The 17,182-nt window shown below is 45.6% G+C and overlaps 1 protein-coding gene across 6 annotated transcripts in view; it reads right to left on the bottom strand.

The window, feature by feature from the left end:
• LOC110520058 (protein TANC1) overlaps positions 1-17,182 on the bottom strand; it is a 277,467-nt gene that overhangs the window by 13,766 nt on the left and 246,519 nt on the right. The gene's annotated exons all lie outside the window — the stretch shown is intronic.

Below are 17,182 nucleotides of genomic sequence, written 5' to 3'. Positions count from 1 at the left end.
CACATATAGAAGAAAAATAAACGCACACCTATTTGGGCGAGGTGCTGGCTAGCGGAGTAGAAAACTTGAAAATAAAAGAGAGCATATTTCTTTCACATATGAAATTATATTTCTCAGACAGGTCGTTAACTGAGAGAATTTGTTCAGAGCTGCAGCAATAAATGTCCATTTTCGGGAGGATATTTCACCGGGGTTATTTGTGTCTCACTGAGTTTTCTCCCATATCGCCATACAGGCCTCCAGATTGGGTTAATAAACCCTAAATCAGAATTAATATGAAGGGGTCTGACTGTGATATTGACTCAGTATTTCTAAGACCTAAAAGGTTCTGCTGTCTATATAACGTATCCACGACATTTAAGTATTGATGCTCTTTTCTATAGCTGTGATGGCTCTCCATTGAATTACATTGAATACAACCATTTGAATCATTCTACTAAGGGGTCAGGAGAAGTGCAGAGAAGCGTAACCTCTTTATGTTTTCTAAAATACATATATTCAATGAGTTTAAAGCACCACAGTGCACAAAATAATTAATATTTGCATATCTGCTCAAATACAAAGTGTTGCTTTGAATGAGCCTAGTGCCAGGTGGGTGCAAAGGGCTTTCAAAATGCGTTCATTAAGCGGCTGAGGTGGGTGTTGGAGCGTGTCTCAGGTCGCTGGTGTTGTGCCCGGCGCCATTCGGCCACCTGCAACCTGCTATTGCATTAGCCCGTAATGAATGGGAGTTGAAAGGAGGAACGTGGCTATGATTTAACATCCACTAGGTAAATACATAGAGCTCAGAGGGAAATATTAGATCACAGTTACAGCAGGTGGCACATACCGGATGACTTTGAGAATGAAGGCAAGCATGACTACTATTATTCACAGTAATGGTCATGTCTACAGGAACCAGCCAAGGCTTGTGTGTAAATCTGTTTAAAGGGACCCATACACATCTGCCTACTACTTGTGATAAATTAGTATTTTGTCCTTTACCTCTTGAAAATCAAAACGGTAGTGCAAATTAAATCTTATTTGTCACATGCTTCGTAAACAACAGGTATAGACTACAGTAACAGCGTAAGTAAGCATTTCACTGTCAGTCTACACCTGTTGTTTTCAAAGCATGTGACAAATAAAATGTGATTTGATTAGCACTACCGTCTAACGAAGTAAAAATAAAGTAGGCCTCTATCCTTCTCTAAAACAAAGTAGGTGGTGGGGGTTGGAACAGAAATGTTGGTATGCAGCAGTGTGATGATGTAACAAAGTGAAAAACTTGAAGCAGCAGGTTTTGATTCAAAAATATAAACGTTTTCATCCAAATCTAAAATAACACTGCGGCCCATTCCTCAGCCATAAGAACATGCGGCACTAAGAGGGAAAGCAGCCGTTTCCAGAGATGAAGGCCCATTTCGAATGGATATCTTTGTCTCTAGGATGTAATAAGCCCCAAAGCCCTTCAGCACTTTTTGCTACGAAATGTATTTGCAGAAGTAGCACCAGTTGACAGAAGTAGCACTAAGGAGAATACAGCGGCCCTGGTCAAAAGTAGTGCACTATATAGGGAATAGGGTGTCACTTGGAACAGAGATATCCGCTCTCTCCTAGTCCTAATGGGCTGACCTACATCAGAGCCATCCTCTCCCTCTCCCCTAGTCCTAATAGGCTGTCCGACATCAGAGCCATCCTCTCCCTCTCCTAGTCCTAATAGGCTATCCGACATCAGAGCCATCATCTCCCTCTCCTAGTCCTAATAGGCTGTCGGACATCAGAACCATCCTCTCTCTCTCCTAGTCTTAATGGGCTAGGCTACATCAGAGCCATCCTCTCTCTCTCCTAGTCCTAATAGGATGTCCGACATCAGAACCATCCTCTCCCTCTCCTAGTCTTAATAGGCTGACCTACATCAGAGCCATCCTCTCTCTCTCCTAGTCCTAATGGGCAGACCTACATCAGAGCCATCCTCTCCCTCTCCTAGTCCTAATAGGCTGTCCGACATCAGAGCCATCCTCTCCCTCTCCTAGTCCTAATAGGCTGTCCGACATCAGAGCCATCCTCTCCCTCTCCTAGTCCTAATAGGCTATCCGACATCAGAACCATCCTCTCTCTCTCCTAGTCCTAATAGGCTGTCCTACATCAGAGCCATCCTCTCTCTCTCCTAGTCCTAATGCCAAGAGTGTGCAAAGCTGTCATCAAGGCAAAGGTTGGCTATTTGAAGAATCTCAAATATAAAATATATTTTGATGTGTTTAACACTTTTTTGGTTACTACATGATTCCATGTGTTATTTCATAGTTTTGATGTCTTCACTATTATTCTACAATGTAGAACATAGTAAAAATAAAGAAAAACCCTTGAATGAGTAGGTGTTATAAAACTTTTGACTGGTTGTGTACATCAGAACCATTTGTTACTGCTAGGCTGCACCAGGCTGACATTCTACTGAGGCCACTGAGAGTCTAGTGTTCACATTCTCTCTCACCGTTAGATTGTGTGCTCTAAACCATACATATGAAATGAGCTGCACAAATGATGAGGAGTTGGGAACTTCTGTCCCATTTCATTGCAGTTCTGGTCTAGATCACTAGGCTTTCTAAGCAACAGTTGGTCATCATGATCATATACAATGGGTTTCTTTTATGTTGGGCCAAACAAGCGAAGTTCTGCTACTGTGAAAAAGTCTGAGAGACATCTGATAGACAGACACACACAGATCCCTGTCTGTGCTGGTGTACTCCAATTTTTTAACAGACTACCACAGATAAGAGAATGCTGGAGTCAGTTATCTCCACTCTGTCTCTGTTTATCTCCAGTGTGCAGCTTTCCACAAGAGGCAATGATGATAACAAAAACAACAATAATAATTTCTAAAAACCTGTCTTGGTGTTGTCTACATTCCAAATGGCACTATATTCCCTATGGGCCCTAGTCAAAAGTAGTGCACTATTAAAGGGATAGGGTGTCATTTGGGACTCAGGTAGGGTGCCATTTGGGACTGAGTCAAAGAATACCCTTAAGAGATGTGTTTACTCATTCAGTACACAGAGATGCTGTACCAACACGAATAGTGATGGTACTGGTAAGTGGTAATGTTTATCAGCATGGGGGTACTGTTATTGTGGCAAATGTTTAAAACCCATCCCAATTTGAATACTTCCATACCCAAGGGCCTCATCTTTGATTTATATCAAAACACAATGTTCCCCACAGACACATTTGTTTTGTTCAGCATTTATATGACAACCCTGGTGACTCACAGAAATGACAACAGAACCATGATTTTAGGTTGCGTGCCAAATGGCACCCTATTCCCTAAAAAGTGTACGACTTTAGAACAGGACCCATAGGGCTCTGGTCAAACGTAGAGCTATGTAGGAAATAGGGTACTACTTTGGACTGATGCTTTTAGACTTTTGTTCCCGGCTCCATTTGGCTTCCTGCACCATTTACAGGATCAATCCTAAATTGCTTTGACTGGTCATTAACAACTCATGTCTCTTTCACCCCCCCCCCCCCCCCCCCCCCATTCCAGCAGCTCCATAGCTCTCCTGCTTTTCCTCTCTCAACTGTTGCTTTTGTTAGATGGGTCCCAACTTTCCTGCCTCTTCCAAAAGAGGTCTTGCATATAATTTTTAAGTGGCCACTAGGTACATTGTACCTCTCCCAATATCAACCGTTTCTCTGTATTACCACTGGGACTTTAATACTGTCCAACAAAAAGACTGTAATAATTCTCCGCAGTGCTTTATGATCAATGGTTCGTTTCAGGTCGAAACTGAAGCTCTGGCGACACTTCCAGTAAGAAGAACATATGAGTAGGTGTGTGATAATGGTAGAAACACAGGACAAAACATGAGGGCAAACGGCTTGACATGACCTAAATGGACAATGTATTACACTGATGACTTAGTGCTTTGACTGCTCTTGCTGGGAGCGATGCCGGTAATTCTGCTCTAAAGTAGAAATTCACTCAGTAAGCACCACAGGATGGCCTGATGGCTCTCCATCCAGATAAAGGACCAAATGACCAAAGCAGGGACACTTTTAAAGCGTCTTTCCGCTAAGCAGAAACTAAGTTCTCACTGCCACTGTTTCGGTACAAATCTAAGAGATGGGGCTGGAGAAATGCAACCACTCTCAAATTCATTGACAGTCCATGACATCTAAATGAAAGTTTTAACCATGTTTTGAAGCTATACAGTTTGTTTACATTTACTTTGTTTTACAAATAGAGTTAAACTGTTAACTTAAAATGACACAACGACTAGGTTCCAGTTTAACCACATTTACTAAACCGTATTTCCACAATGCATGGTTGCCATTGTACTCATGCCAGGTCCATCAACAGTGAGACTACCACGCAGGTAAAACAATAACAGAGTGATACATTAGCACTGTAATAACAGAAATATAGGGATACGTAAAACATGAATTTAACAATCTCCCACTTCTTTAAAGACAAATCAAATAATTAAATGTCCCAAGTATTATTTAAGTTACCCATTACAAATGGGTTGTGTGACAAAGATTTTATTTGTATTACTCAAGCTGCCACAAGACCGGATCCTCTCTTTTTAGTCAGACAGTCAGCAAGCTGTCCCTTTGTGGCCGACCAAAGAATCCACTGGATTCTCTGTGCTTGAATAAGTTCCTTGATGCTGCTAATCTCAAGACAAAGTCTTTTCTCTGTGACAGACTTGGTTGACTTGACAGCATCATCTATGGAGTAGTTGTCAGTGACACAAACTACAGGTAGAATGTGCAGTTTTGTTCCACCAGTGGTAAGCTCTGAGAACAGAGTTGTCAGAAAGATGGAGTCGTCAATTCCATCCGCAAGAGCAAGCGTTTCCCCAGCAAGTGTGTTTCAGACAACCCTTCTGATCCTTTTTGACTGCCTTCACCCATTAACACGATTAGATGTCCACCTTGTGTGCCTCCATCTGTAAGGTTCCCTAGCGAAGCATCACTGAAGACAACTAGTTTCAGAGAGTCATCTTTTACAACATGCTGAAACTTTAGAGTCACATGTCATGATTTCAGTTCACAAACAACTTTGTTTGCCTCATGAATGTACAGTGTACAGTGGCGTGTTTTGTGTTTGATGCCAGGTTGCAGCCATCCAACATTACATCAGGTCAACTCTGTCTAGCAACCCATAGAATATGACCTATCTTTGACCTCAATTGATCAGCTTCAATTCCACAGAGAGGGGAATTCCTTTCTACGGCTCTTGAAGAATCCATGTGGATGGGTTGAAGATTATTGACATAGCTTTCCTGTTGAGTCAGTATTGTTCCGTCAACGGTAATAAACTCTATGCCAACATAACAAAAATTATCATGCTCCTCACGGCCGACCTGGAAAACAGCTTTGAGGTGTGGAATCACAGTTGTAGCAAAGGTTTGTGGGCCACCCCAGATGAAGTCATCAACATGACAGGCAAGTACAGTCACATTGTAGTCTTGATCAAGCCAATAGAAGACTGCAGGATCCACTTGTGACTTTTTTCCACCTGTACTCAGCATTGTTGCCTTGACTTTGTTGTAACAGAAAAGTGATGCATCTTCCAAGACATACACACACTTTTTTAGTTTCCAGTGTTCATTCGCTCTTAGCTTCAGGCGGAGGTCGGACGTGAATGTCACTTGACAGCTCTGTTCCCTGCAAAATTTCTGAATTGATGTTTCCATTTTCTCTGGCAGATCACTGTCATCAGCAATCTGGGTGACTCTGAGGCGCATGTCGGTCATGTCTGAGTCTTTTGGGAGTTGTTTAGCAGCCAGTTCCTCAAAACCTCTAGCCAAGCTTTTGCTTCTAATCCAGTTAAGAATTCTTTAAGGGTATACACCCACCTTGTTGAGATACATTTTGGCTAATGTCTTGGACTTCCTCAAACACTCAAATTTTCCTCCAATTACTGAGCTCCTCTAGTTTAGCTGAGTCAAATTACATGTATTTTATTTCAAGTAAATCATCATTTTGGATGTCATTGTTTTTCTCGATTTTCCATTGGTTCAATTCTGAGATTATCTACAAGTGACAGGTCAGCTGACTCTGTTGTACCAGAAAGTGTAGCTCGTTCAGAGTACTGCAAGTTGTACCCGTTCTGGTGTTTTCCTTTGGCTTTTGCTACTCGTCCAATGACGGTTGCTGTGTGTGGAATACCACTTTCTCTATCCATGAACAGTTGAAGTCGGACATTTACATACACCTTAGCCAAATACATTTACACTCAGTTTTCCAAAATTCCTGACATTTAATCCAAGTAAAAATTCCCTGTCTTAGGTCAATTAGGTACACCACTTTATTTTAAGAATGTGAAATGTCAAAATAATAGTAAGAGAGAATTATTTATTTCATCACATTCCCAGTGGGTCAAAAGTTTACATACACTCAATTAGTATTTGGTAGCATTGCCTTTAAATTGTTTAACTTGGGTCAAACGTTTTGGGTAGCCTTCCACAATAAGTTGGGTGAATTGTGGCCCATTCCTGCTGACAGAGCTGGTGTAACTGAGTCAGGTTTGTAGGCCTCCTTGCTCGCACACACTTTTTCAGTTCAGCCCACACATTTTTGATAGGATGGAGGTCAGGGCTTTGTGATGGCCACTCCAATACCTTTGACTTTGCTGTCCTTAAGTCATTTTGCCACAACTTTGGAAGTATGGTTGGGGTCATTGTCCATTTGGAAGACCCATTTGCGACTAAGCTTTAACTTCCTGACTGATGTCTTGAGATGTTGCTTGACTATATCCACGTAATTTTCCGTCCTCATGATGACATCTATTTGTGAAGTGCACCAGTCCCTTCTGCAGCAAAGCACCCCCACAACATGATGCTGCCACCCCCGTGCTTCACGGTTGGGATGGTGTTCTTCGGCTTGCAAGCATCCCCATTTTTCCTCCAAACATAACGATGGTCATTATGGCCAAACAGTTCTGTTTTTGTTTCATAAGCCCAGAGGACATTTCTCCAAAAAGTACGATTTTTGTCCCTATGTGCAGTTGAAAACCGTAGTCTGGCTTTTTTCTGGCGATTTTGGAGCAGTGGCTTCTTCCTTGCTGAGCGGCCTTTCAGGTGTTGTCGATATAGGACTCGTTTTACTGTGGATATAGATACTTTGTACCTGTGTCCTCCAGCATTTTTACAAGGTCTTTTGCTGTTGTTCTGGGATTGATTTACACTTTTTTTCACTTTTTTTTACACTTTTTTTCGAACCAAAGTACGTTCATCCTGAGCAGTATGACGGCTGCGTGATCCCATGTTGTTTATACTTGTGTACTATTGTTTGTACAGATGAACGTGGCACCTTCAGGCGTTTGGAAATTGCTCCCAAGGATGAACCAGACTTGTGGAGGTCTACAATTTATTTTCTGAGGTCTTGGCTGATTTCTTTTGATTTTCCCATGATGTCAAGCAAAGATTTGAAGGTAGGCCATGAAATACATCCCCAGGTACAGCCTCAATTGACGCAAATGATGTCAGTTAGCCTATCAGAAGCTTCTAAAGCCGTGACATAATTTTCTGGAATTTTCCAAGCTGCTTAAAGGCACAGTCAACTTAGTGTGTGTAAACTTCTGACCCACTGGAATTGTGATACAGTTAATTATAAGTGAAATAATATGACGGAAAAATTACTTGTGTCATGCACACAGTAGATGTCCTAACCGACTTGCCAAAACTATAACCGACTTGCCAAAACTATAGTTTATTAACAATAAATTTGTGTAGTGTTTGAAAAATCTTGAGTGATACACCCTGTCAATGGTGCCTCCGTTCCTCACAAATATCACCACACCATCTTGGCCAATGACTACTCGAGGTCCTTTCCACTCTTGACAGTCAACTCGTTTGTAGTACACTCATCGGTGGATTGAAACTGTTTATGCAGAGCCCTGTGACTTCCCTCTCAACAACCTGCTTCAGTGAACGCTTTTCTCACTGCTGGTACTACTGAAAGGTGCTGTCCCACCCATGCACTCACACTGGTCCCTTCTAGTGCTGGTGGCTTGTCAACCAGTACAAAGCAGTGGTGTAAAGTACTTCAGTAAAAATACTTTAAAGTACTACTTAAGTAGTTTTTTGGGGTATCTGTACTTAATTATTTATATTTTTGCCAACTTTTACTTTTACTCCACTACATTCCAAAATAAAATAATGTACTTTTTACTCCTTACATTTTCCCTGACACCCAAAAGTACTAGTTACATTCTGAATACTTAGCAGGACAGGACATTGAACATCCCTGGTCATCCCTATTGCCTCTGATCTGGCAGACTCACTAAACACAAATGCTTTGTTTGTAAATTATGTCTGAGTGTTGAAATGTGCCCCATGGCTATCGTTCAATCAAAAAAAACATGAAAATTGTGCCGTCTGGTTTGCTTAATATAAGGAATGTGAAATGATTTATACGTTTACTTTTGTTCAAGTATATTTTAGTGATTACATTTACTTTTGATACTTAAGTATTTTTAAAACCAAATACTTTTAGACTTTTACTCAAGTAGTATTTTAATGGGTGACTTTCACTTTTACTTGAGTCATTATATTTGAAGGTATATTTACTTTTACCACCACTGGTACAGAGAAAGATTAGAGTTCTGCCCGAACACTAGTTGGTACAGGCTGTAGCCATGAACATTGTGCATTTCATTTTTTTGCCATCAAAGCCCAATCTAGGGCTGTTTTCCAGTCACATTCATTGTCTTTCTTCACTTTCAGCATAATCTCTGTGAGTGTTTGATTATGTCTCTCCAGAAGTCCATTGCTCCATGGACTGTATGCAGCAGTTGTCTTTACTTTCATGTTGAATTTCTCAGCCATTTCTCTTATTTCATTATTATTGAATTCTCCTCCATTGTCACTGTACAACTTCTGGAGCGGGCCATGCACACTTATCCAGGAATGAATGAAGTGCTTGACGATTTGACTGGGTTTCTTTGTATTCACAATGCTTCCTCCACTGAAGGGTGTGAAGTGGTCAATGACGTGAAGGTACCACACACTTGGTCTTAACTCATGTTAAGCCACTGTTTCATTGTACTTGGAAGCCAGTGGCAAACCAACAGCTGGTCTGGGCTTAGGTTTGCTGTATTTCTGGCATGTCTCACAACTGTTAACTATCTGCCGTAAAATGTAAATACTGTAACGGTTCTCTTGTTGTGTAGTAGAGGCGGACCAAAACGCAGCGTGGTGGTTGTTCATCGTATTTTAATGAAGACACTATACATGAACAAAACTAACGAAAACAAGAAACGTGAGAACAAAAACAGCCCTATCTGGTGCAAACACAAAGACAGGAACAATCACCCACAAACACACAGTGAAACCCAGGCTACCTAAATATGGTTCCCAATCAGAGACAATGACGAACACCTGCCTCTGATTGAGAACCATATCAGGCCGAACATAGAACTAGACCAAAACATAGAAAAACAAACATAGACTGCCCACCCAACTCACGCCCTGACCATACTAAATAAATACAAAAACAAAGGAAATAGAGGTCAGAACGTGACAGTACCCCCCCCAAAGGTGCGGACTCCGGCCGCAAAACCTTGACCTATAGGGGAGGGTCTGGGTGGGCGTCTGTCCGCGGTGGCGGCTCTGGCGCGGGACGCGAACCCCACTTCGCCATTGTCTCAGTCCGCCTTATTGTCCGCCTCCGTGGCTTACTCACCATGCCCACCCCTCTCAATGACCCCACTGGACAGAGGGGCTGCTTGGGACAGAGGGGCAGCTTCTCGGGACAGAGGGACAGCTGCTCGGGACAGAGGGACAGCTGCTCGGGACAGAGGGACAGCTGCTCGGGACAGAGGGACAGCTGCTCGGGACAGAGGGACAGCTGCTCGGGACAGAGGGACAGCTGCTCGGGACAGAGGGACAGCTGCTCGGGACAGAGGGACAGCTGCTCCGGGTGGAGGGGCTCTAGCGGCCCCTGGCTGACTGGCGGCACTGGCGGCCCCTGGCTGACTGGCGGCCCCTGGCTGACTGGCGGCACTGGCGGCCCCTGGTTGACTGGCGGCGCTGGCGCTGGGCTGACTGGCGGCACTGGTGGCCCCTGGTTGACTGGCGGCACTGGCGGCCCCTGGCTGACTGGCGGCACTGGCGGCCCCTGGCTGACTGGCGGCACTGGCGGCCCCTGGCTGACGGGCGGCATTGGCGGCTCCTGGCAGACGGGCGGCACTGGCGGCGCTGGGCAGACGGGCGGCACTGGCGGCGCTGGGCAGACGGGCGGCACTGGCGGCGCTGGGCAGACGGGCGGCACTGGCGGCGCTGGGCAGCGCTGGCGGCGCTGGGCAGACGGGCGGCGCTGGCGGCGCTGGGCAGACGGGAAGCTCCGATGGCGCCGGGCAGACGCGAAGCTCTGGCAGAGGCGCCGGGCAGACGGGAAGCTCCGGCAGAGGCGCCGGACAGGCGGGAGGCTCCGGCAGAGGCGCCGGACAGGCGGGAGGCTCCGGCAGAGGCGCCGGACAGGCGGGAGGCTCCGGCAGAGGCGCCGGACAGGCGGGAGGCTCCGGCAGAGGCGCCGGACAGGCGGGAGGCTCCGGCAGAGGCGCCGGACAGGCGGGAGGCTCCGGCAGAGGCGCCGGACAGGCGGGAGGCTCCGGCAGAGGCGCCGGACAGGCGGGAGGCTCCGGCAGAGGCGCCGGACAGGCGGGAGGCTCCGGCAGCGCTGGAGAGGAGGAAGGCTCTGGACGGATGGGCCGGAGAGACAGCCTGGTACGGGGAGCTGCCACCGGAGGGCTGGGGTGTGGAGGTGGTGACGGATAGACCGGGCCGTGCAGGCGCACTGGAGCTCTTGAGCACCGAGCCTGCCCAACCTTACCCGGTTGAATGGTCCCGGTCGCCCTGCCAGTGCGGCGAGGTGGAATAGCCCGCACTGGGCTATGCAGGCGAACCGGGGACACCGTGCGCAAGGCTGGTGCCATGTAAGCCGGCCCAAGGAGACGCACTGGAGACCAGATGCGTAGAGCCGGCTTCATGGCACTTGGCTCGATGCCCACTCTAGCCCGGCCGATACGCGGAGCTGGAATGTACCGCACCGGGCTGTGCACCCGCACTGGGGACACCGTGCGCTCCACAGCATAACACGGTGCCTGCCCGGTCTCTCTAGCCCCCCGGTAACCACAGGAAGTTGGCTCAGGTCTCCTACCTGGCGTAGCCATACTCCCTGTTAGCCCCCCCCCAAGAAATTTTTGGGGCTGACTCCCGGGCTTCCATCCACGACGCCGCGCTGCCTCCTCGTACCAGCGCCTCTCCGCTTTCGCCGCCTCCCGTTCTTCCTTGGGGCGGCGATATTCTCCTGGCTGAGCCCAAGGTCCTTTACCGTCTAATTCGTCCTCCCATGTCCATACCTCCTCGCGCTGCTCCTGCTGCTGCTTTCTCCTTTGCCCATTACCACACCGCTTGGTCCTGTTGTGGTGGGTGATTCTGTAACGGTTCTCTTGTTGTGTAGTAGAGGCGGACCAAAACGCAGCGTGGTGGTTGTTCATCGTATTTTAATGAAGACACTATACATGAACAAAACTAACGAAAACAAGAAACGTGAGAACAAAAACAGCCCTATCTGGTGCAAACACAAAGACAGGAACAATCACCCACAAACACACAGTGAAACCCAGGCTACCTAAATATGGTTCCCAATCAGAGACAATGACGAACACCTGCCTCTGATTGAGAACCATATCAGGCCGAACATAGAACTAGACCAAAACATAGAAAAACAAACATAGACTGCCCACCCAACTCACGCCCTGACCATACTAAATAAATACAAAAACAAAGGAAATAGAGGTCAGAACGTGACAAATACTCTCATTATCATTATTCCCAGAACTGCTGAGTACTTTCTGAAGTATGTCAACTGTAGCATGTCCAAACTGTTTGTGAAGTTTTATCAATACGTTGTGTTTTTCCTCTGTGTTCATGTTCTCTGTGACTGTAAGAATCTCCATGTGCTCTGTGTCCGTCATAATCTCATTTTGTACATGTACACTGTGTGATGTCTTGTCTAAAATGTTTACACAATACTGGGCTGAGGTAGTAAGTTCAAGGGTTATATAAAAATCACTGCCTTGTCATTTTTTATGTCTAGTATAGCCCCTGCCTTCTTGAGGGAAGCTTTGCTTAATAGTAAGGGGATATCTGCAGGGACCACGTCTGTTTCAATGTGACACTTCGTCTGACCAATTTTTGCTGGTATCTTGCCTCTTGGTCGATTGGAAGATTCTTCCATTTCCAAATTTGAAAGCTCTGTTGCTTGGTGTGTCAATCAGTGTAATGTTACACTGCTCTAGCTCTGTGTTTACATTTTCTTCTGTTACTCGTTCATTTTTATGAGGACGGTCTATAAACTACTGGTAAGTGCTTTGACAGATTGCACATTTTGATCTCTTCCATACCTGTCCAGTGGATTTATGCCTTGGCAATGGCACCCTTGTCTGGTTGTCTTGAGACTTGTGGTGCCTTTTCTCTGCTGCTCAGTGTAATATGCTGCGTCACTCACTTGCATTCCATCTGTTATTGGCGCGACAATTCAGCACTAAATGTACTTTTAGTGCCGACTTCATAGATGCAAAAGTCCCTACCAGCCAGACAGGCAGTATCTAGCAACTTGGGCTCCCGAGTGACGCAGCGGTCTAAGGCACTGCATCTAAGTGCAGAGGCGTTACTACAGACCCTGGTTAGATTCCAGGCTGTATCACATCCTGCCGTGAAGAGGACACGACAAAACATTTTCCCCCTCAGGAGACCTTCAAAGATTTGGCATGGGTCCCCAGATCCTCAAAAGGTTCTACAGCTGCACCATAGAGAGCATCCTGACCGGTTGCATCAAATCAAATCTTATTTGTCACATGTGCCGAATACAACAGGTGTAGGACCTTACAGTGAAATTCTTACTTACAAGCCCTTAAGCAACGATGCAGTTGTGGCTTTGGACTAGAAGCTGTTTCAAAACCTCTTGGACCTCGACTTTGCGCTCTGGTACCGCTTGCTGTGCTGTAGCAGAGAGAACAGTCTATGACTAGGGTGGCTGGAGTCTATGACAATTTTTAGGGCCTTCCTCTGACACCGCCTGGAATAGAGGCCCTGGATGACAGGAAGCTTGGCCCCGGTTATGTACTGGGCTGTACGCACTACCCTCTGTAGTGCCTTGCGGTTGGAGGCCGAGCAGTTGCCATACCAGGCAGTGATGCAACCCGTCAGGATGCTCTCGATGGTGCAACTGTAAAATCTTTTGAGGATCTGAGGACGCATGCCAAATTCTTTCAGTTTCCTGAGGGGGAATAGGTTTTGTTGTGCCCTCTTCACGACTGTCTTGGTGTGCTTGGACCATGTTAGTTTGTTGTTGATGTGGACACCAAGGAACTGGAAGCTCTCAACCTGCTCCACTACAACCCCGTCGATGAGAATGGGGGTATACTCGGTCCTCTTTTTCCTGTAGTCCACAATCATCTCCTATGTCTTGATCACGTTGAGGGAGTGGTTATTGTCCTTGCACCACATGGTCAGGTCTCTGACCTCCTCACTATAGGCTGTCTCATTGTTGTCCTAGAACTGTTGTGTCATCAGCAAACTTGATGATGGTGTTGGAGTTGTGCCTGGCCGTGCAGTCCTGAGTGAACAGGGAGTACAGGAGGGGACTGAGCACGCACCCCTGAGGGGCCCCCGTGTTGAGGATCAGCGTGGCGGATGTGTTGTTACCTACCCTTTACCACCTGGGGGCGGTCCGTCAGGAAGTCGAGGATCCAGTTGCAGATGGAGCTGTTAATTCCCAGGGTCCTTAGCTTAGTGATGAGTTTGGAGGGCACTATGGTGTTGAACGCTGAGCTCTAGTCAATTAATAGCATTCTCACATAGGTGTTCCTTTTGTCCAGGTGGGAAAGGGCAGTGTGGAGTGCAATAGAGATTGCATCATCTGTGGATCTGTTGGTGCGATATACAAATTGGAGTGGGTGGTGTTGATGTGAGCCATGACCAGCCTTTCAAAGCATTTCATGGTTGAAAGTCATTTGGTAGTCATTTAGGCAGGTTACCTTAGTGTTCTTGGGCACAGGGACTATGGTGGTCTGCTTGAAACATGTTGGTATTACAGACTCAGACAGGGAGAGATTGAAAATGTCAGTGAAGACACTTGCCAGTTGGTCAGTGCATGCTCGGAGTACACATCCTGGTAATTTGTCTTGCCCTGCGGCCTTGTGAATGTTGATCTGTTTAAAGGTCTTACTCACATTGGCTGCGGAGAGGGTGATCACACAGTCATCCGGAACAGTTGATGCTCTCATATGCATGTTTCAGTGTTGCTTGCCTTGAAGCGAGCATATAAGTTATTTAGCTCGTCTGGTAGGCTCGTGTCACTGGGCAGCTCTTGGCTGTGCTTCCCTTTGTAGTCTGTAATAGTTTGCACGCTCTGCCACATCCGACGAGCATCGGAGCCGGTGTAGTACGATTTGCTCTTAGTCCTGTATTGACGTGTTTCCTGTTTGATGGTTCGTAGGACGGCATAGTGGGATTTCTTATAAGCTTCCGGGTTAGAGTCCCGCTCCTTGAAAGTGGCAGCTCTACCCTTTAGCTCAGTGTGAATGTTGCCTGTAATCCATGGCTTCTGGTTGGGGTATGTATGTACAGTCACTGTGGGGACAACGTCCTTGATGCACTTAATGATAAAGCCATTGACTGATGTGGTGTACTCCTCAATGCCATCGGAAGAATCGAGGAACATATTCCAGTCTGTGCTAGCAAAACAGTTCTGTAGTTTAGCATCTGCTTTATCTGACCACTTTTTTATTGACCGAGTCACTGGTGCTTCCTGCTTTAATTTTTGCTTGTAAGCAGGAATCAGGAGGATAGAGTTATGGTCAGATTTGCCAAATGGAGGGTGAGGGAGAGCTTTGTACTGGGGGTGGAGTAGAGGTGGTCTAGAATGTTTTTCAACCTCTGGTTGCACATTTCACATGTTGATAGAAATTCAATAAAACTGATTTGAGTTTCCCTGTATTAATAACCGGCCACTAGGAACGCCGCCTCTGGATGAGCGTTTTCCTGTTTTCTTATGGCGGAATACAGCTAATTTAGTGCGGTTTTAGTTCCTACCTCGCTCTGTGGGGGTATGTAGACAGCTATGAAAAAAAACTGATGAAAACTCTCCGGGAAAATAGTGAGGTCTTCAGCTTATCATAAGATACTCCACCTCAGGCAAGAGTCTCAAAACTTTGAGACTTCCTTAGATATCGTGCACCAACTGTTGTTTACATAAATGCATAGGCCCATGCCCCGTGTCTTACCAGAGGCTGCTGTTCTGTCTTGCCGATAGAGTGTATAACCCGCCAGCTCCGTGTTCTTAATGTCGATGTTCATCCACGACTCGGTGAAGCATAAAATATTAGTTTTTAATGTCCCATTGATAGGATATACATGCTTTCAGTTTGTCCCATTTATTTTCTAGCAATTGAATGTTAGATAGCAGAACAAAGGGTAAGGGCAGATTAGCCAGTCGTCGACCTGGTCCTCACAAGGCACCCTGATCTTTTTCCTCGGAAACTCTGTTTCCTTCTCCAGCGAATCACGGGGATCGGGGCTTGGTCGGGTGTCAACAGCATATCCCTGGCGTCCGACGCATTGAAGAAAAACTCTTTGTCCAGTTTGAGGTGAACAATCCCAGTTCTGATGTTTAGAAGCTCTTTTCGGTCATAGGAGACGGTAGCAGCAACATTATGTACAAAACAAGTTACGAACAACGCGAAAAAACAAACAAAATAGCATGATTGGTTGAGGGCCAGTAAGACGGCAGCCCTACCCACCGGCGCCATCATCACATTCATCATCACCACCTGGTATGGAAACTGCTCTGCATCTGACCATAAGGCACTACAGAGGGTAGTGCATACGGCCCAGTACATCACTGCAGCCAAACTTCCTGCTATCCAGGACCTATATAAAAAGACTCCAGTTATAGACTGTTTTCTCTGCTATCGCACGGGAAGCGGTACCGGAGCACCAAGTCTAGGACAAAAAGGTTCCTCAACAGCTTATACCCCCAAGCCATAAGACTGCTGAACAATTAATAAAATCACCACCGGACTATTTACATCGACCCCCCCCACCCCCCGCTTTTGTACACTAATGCTCCTCGGTGTTTATTATCTATGCATAGTCACTTCACCCCTAACCTGTACCCCCGCACACTGACTCAGTACCCCTGTATATAGCCTCGTTATTGTTATTCTTATTGTGTTACTTTTAATAATTATTTTTTACTTTAGTCTATTTGATGAATATTTTCTTAACTCTTCTTGAACCGAGTTAAAGGCTTGTAAGTAAGCGTTTCATGGTAAGGTCTACACTTGTTGTATTCGGCGCATGTGACAAATAAAGTTTGATTTGATTTGTGACTCCCATAGGGCGGCGCACAATTGGCCCAGCAGGTAGGCTGGGGTAGGCTGTCATTGTAAATAAGAATTTGTTCTTAACTGACTTGCCTATTTAAATAAAAGTTTAACAAAAATAAATCAACTTGAAAGCTAACACTGCATCCAGGAGAACCATGTCGTACTTTCACATCCTATTATACCTCTGTTCGAAATCAATTATGTAGTCCGTCATTGCAACTGAAATGTCTATAGTAAAACTGTCAAAGTTTGAATATGCCTCGTAGGCACGGCCTTTCTCTTCTTTAAGACACACAGAATCCAGTGCTCTGATCAAAGTTCCCATACAGTCATCCTTGTTCAAATCCTCAATGGATATTTCCAGTGTTGTATCTCTCGCTCTTCCCTCAAGTGATAATACCACCGCAAGTGCTTGCTTTTTCTCATCCAGATTAGTAACCCGTGTCCAGATTCCAAGTACATTTTTCCAACTTTCATACGACCTCTTCTCGTCGAAGCGAGGTGGCACATTGTAGTTATTAGCCATCCTCTGCTACCAATGTTAACTTAAAATTACACAATGACTAGGTTCCAGTTTATGGTTGCCAGGTCCATCAACAGTGAGACTACCACGCAGGTATAACAATAACAGAGTGATACAGTAGCACCATAATAACATAAATATATGGATACTTAAGACATGAATTTAACAAAACAAGCTTATATTTTGGGTTCTGATGGGGTACGACAGTTGAACTAAACTTCCGAAGCATTAATAAGTTAAGAATCGATGAGTACATTTCATTCATCATTCAAGTC

This window comes from Oncorhynchus mykiss, chromosome 3, assembly GCF_013265735.2.
Source record: "Oncorhynchus mykiss isolate Arlee chromosome 3, USDA_OmykA_1.1, whole genome shotgun sequence".
In the NCBI taxonomy this organism is placed as follows: domain Eukaryota; kingdom Metazoa; phylum Chordata; class Actinopteri; order Salmoniformes; family Salmonidae; genus Oncorhynchus; species Oncorhynchus mykiss.
The sequence above is the reverse complement of the archived record's forward strand: the minus strand, read 5'-3'. Positions and strand labels throughout refer to the sequence as shown.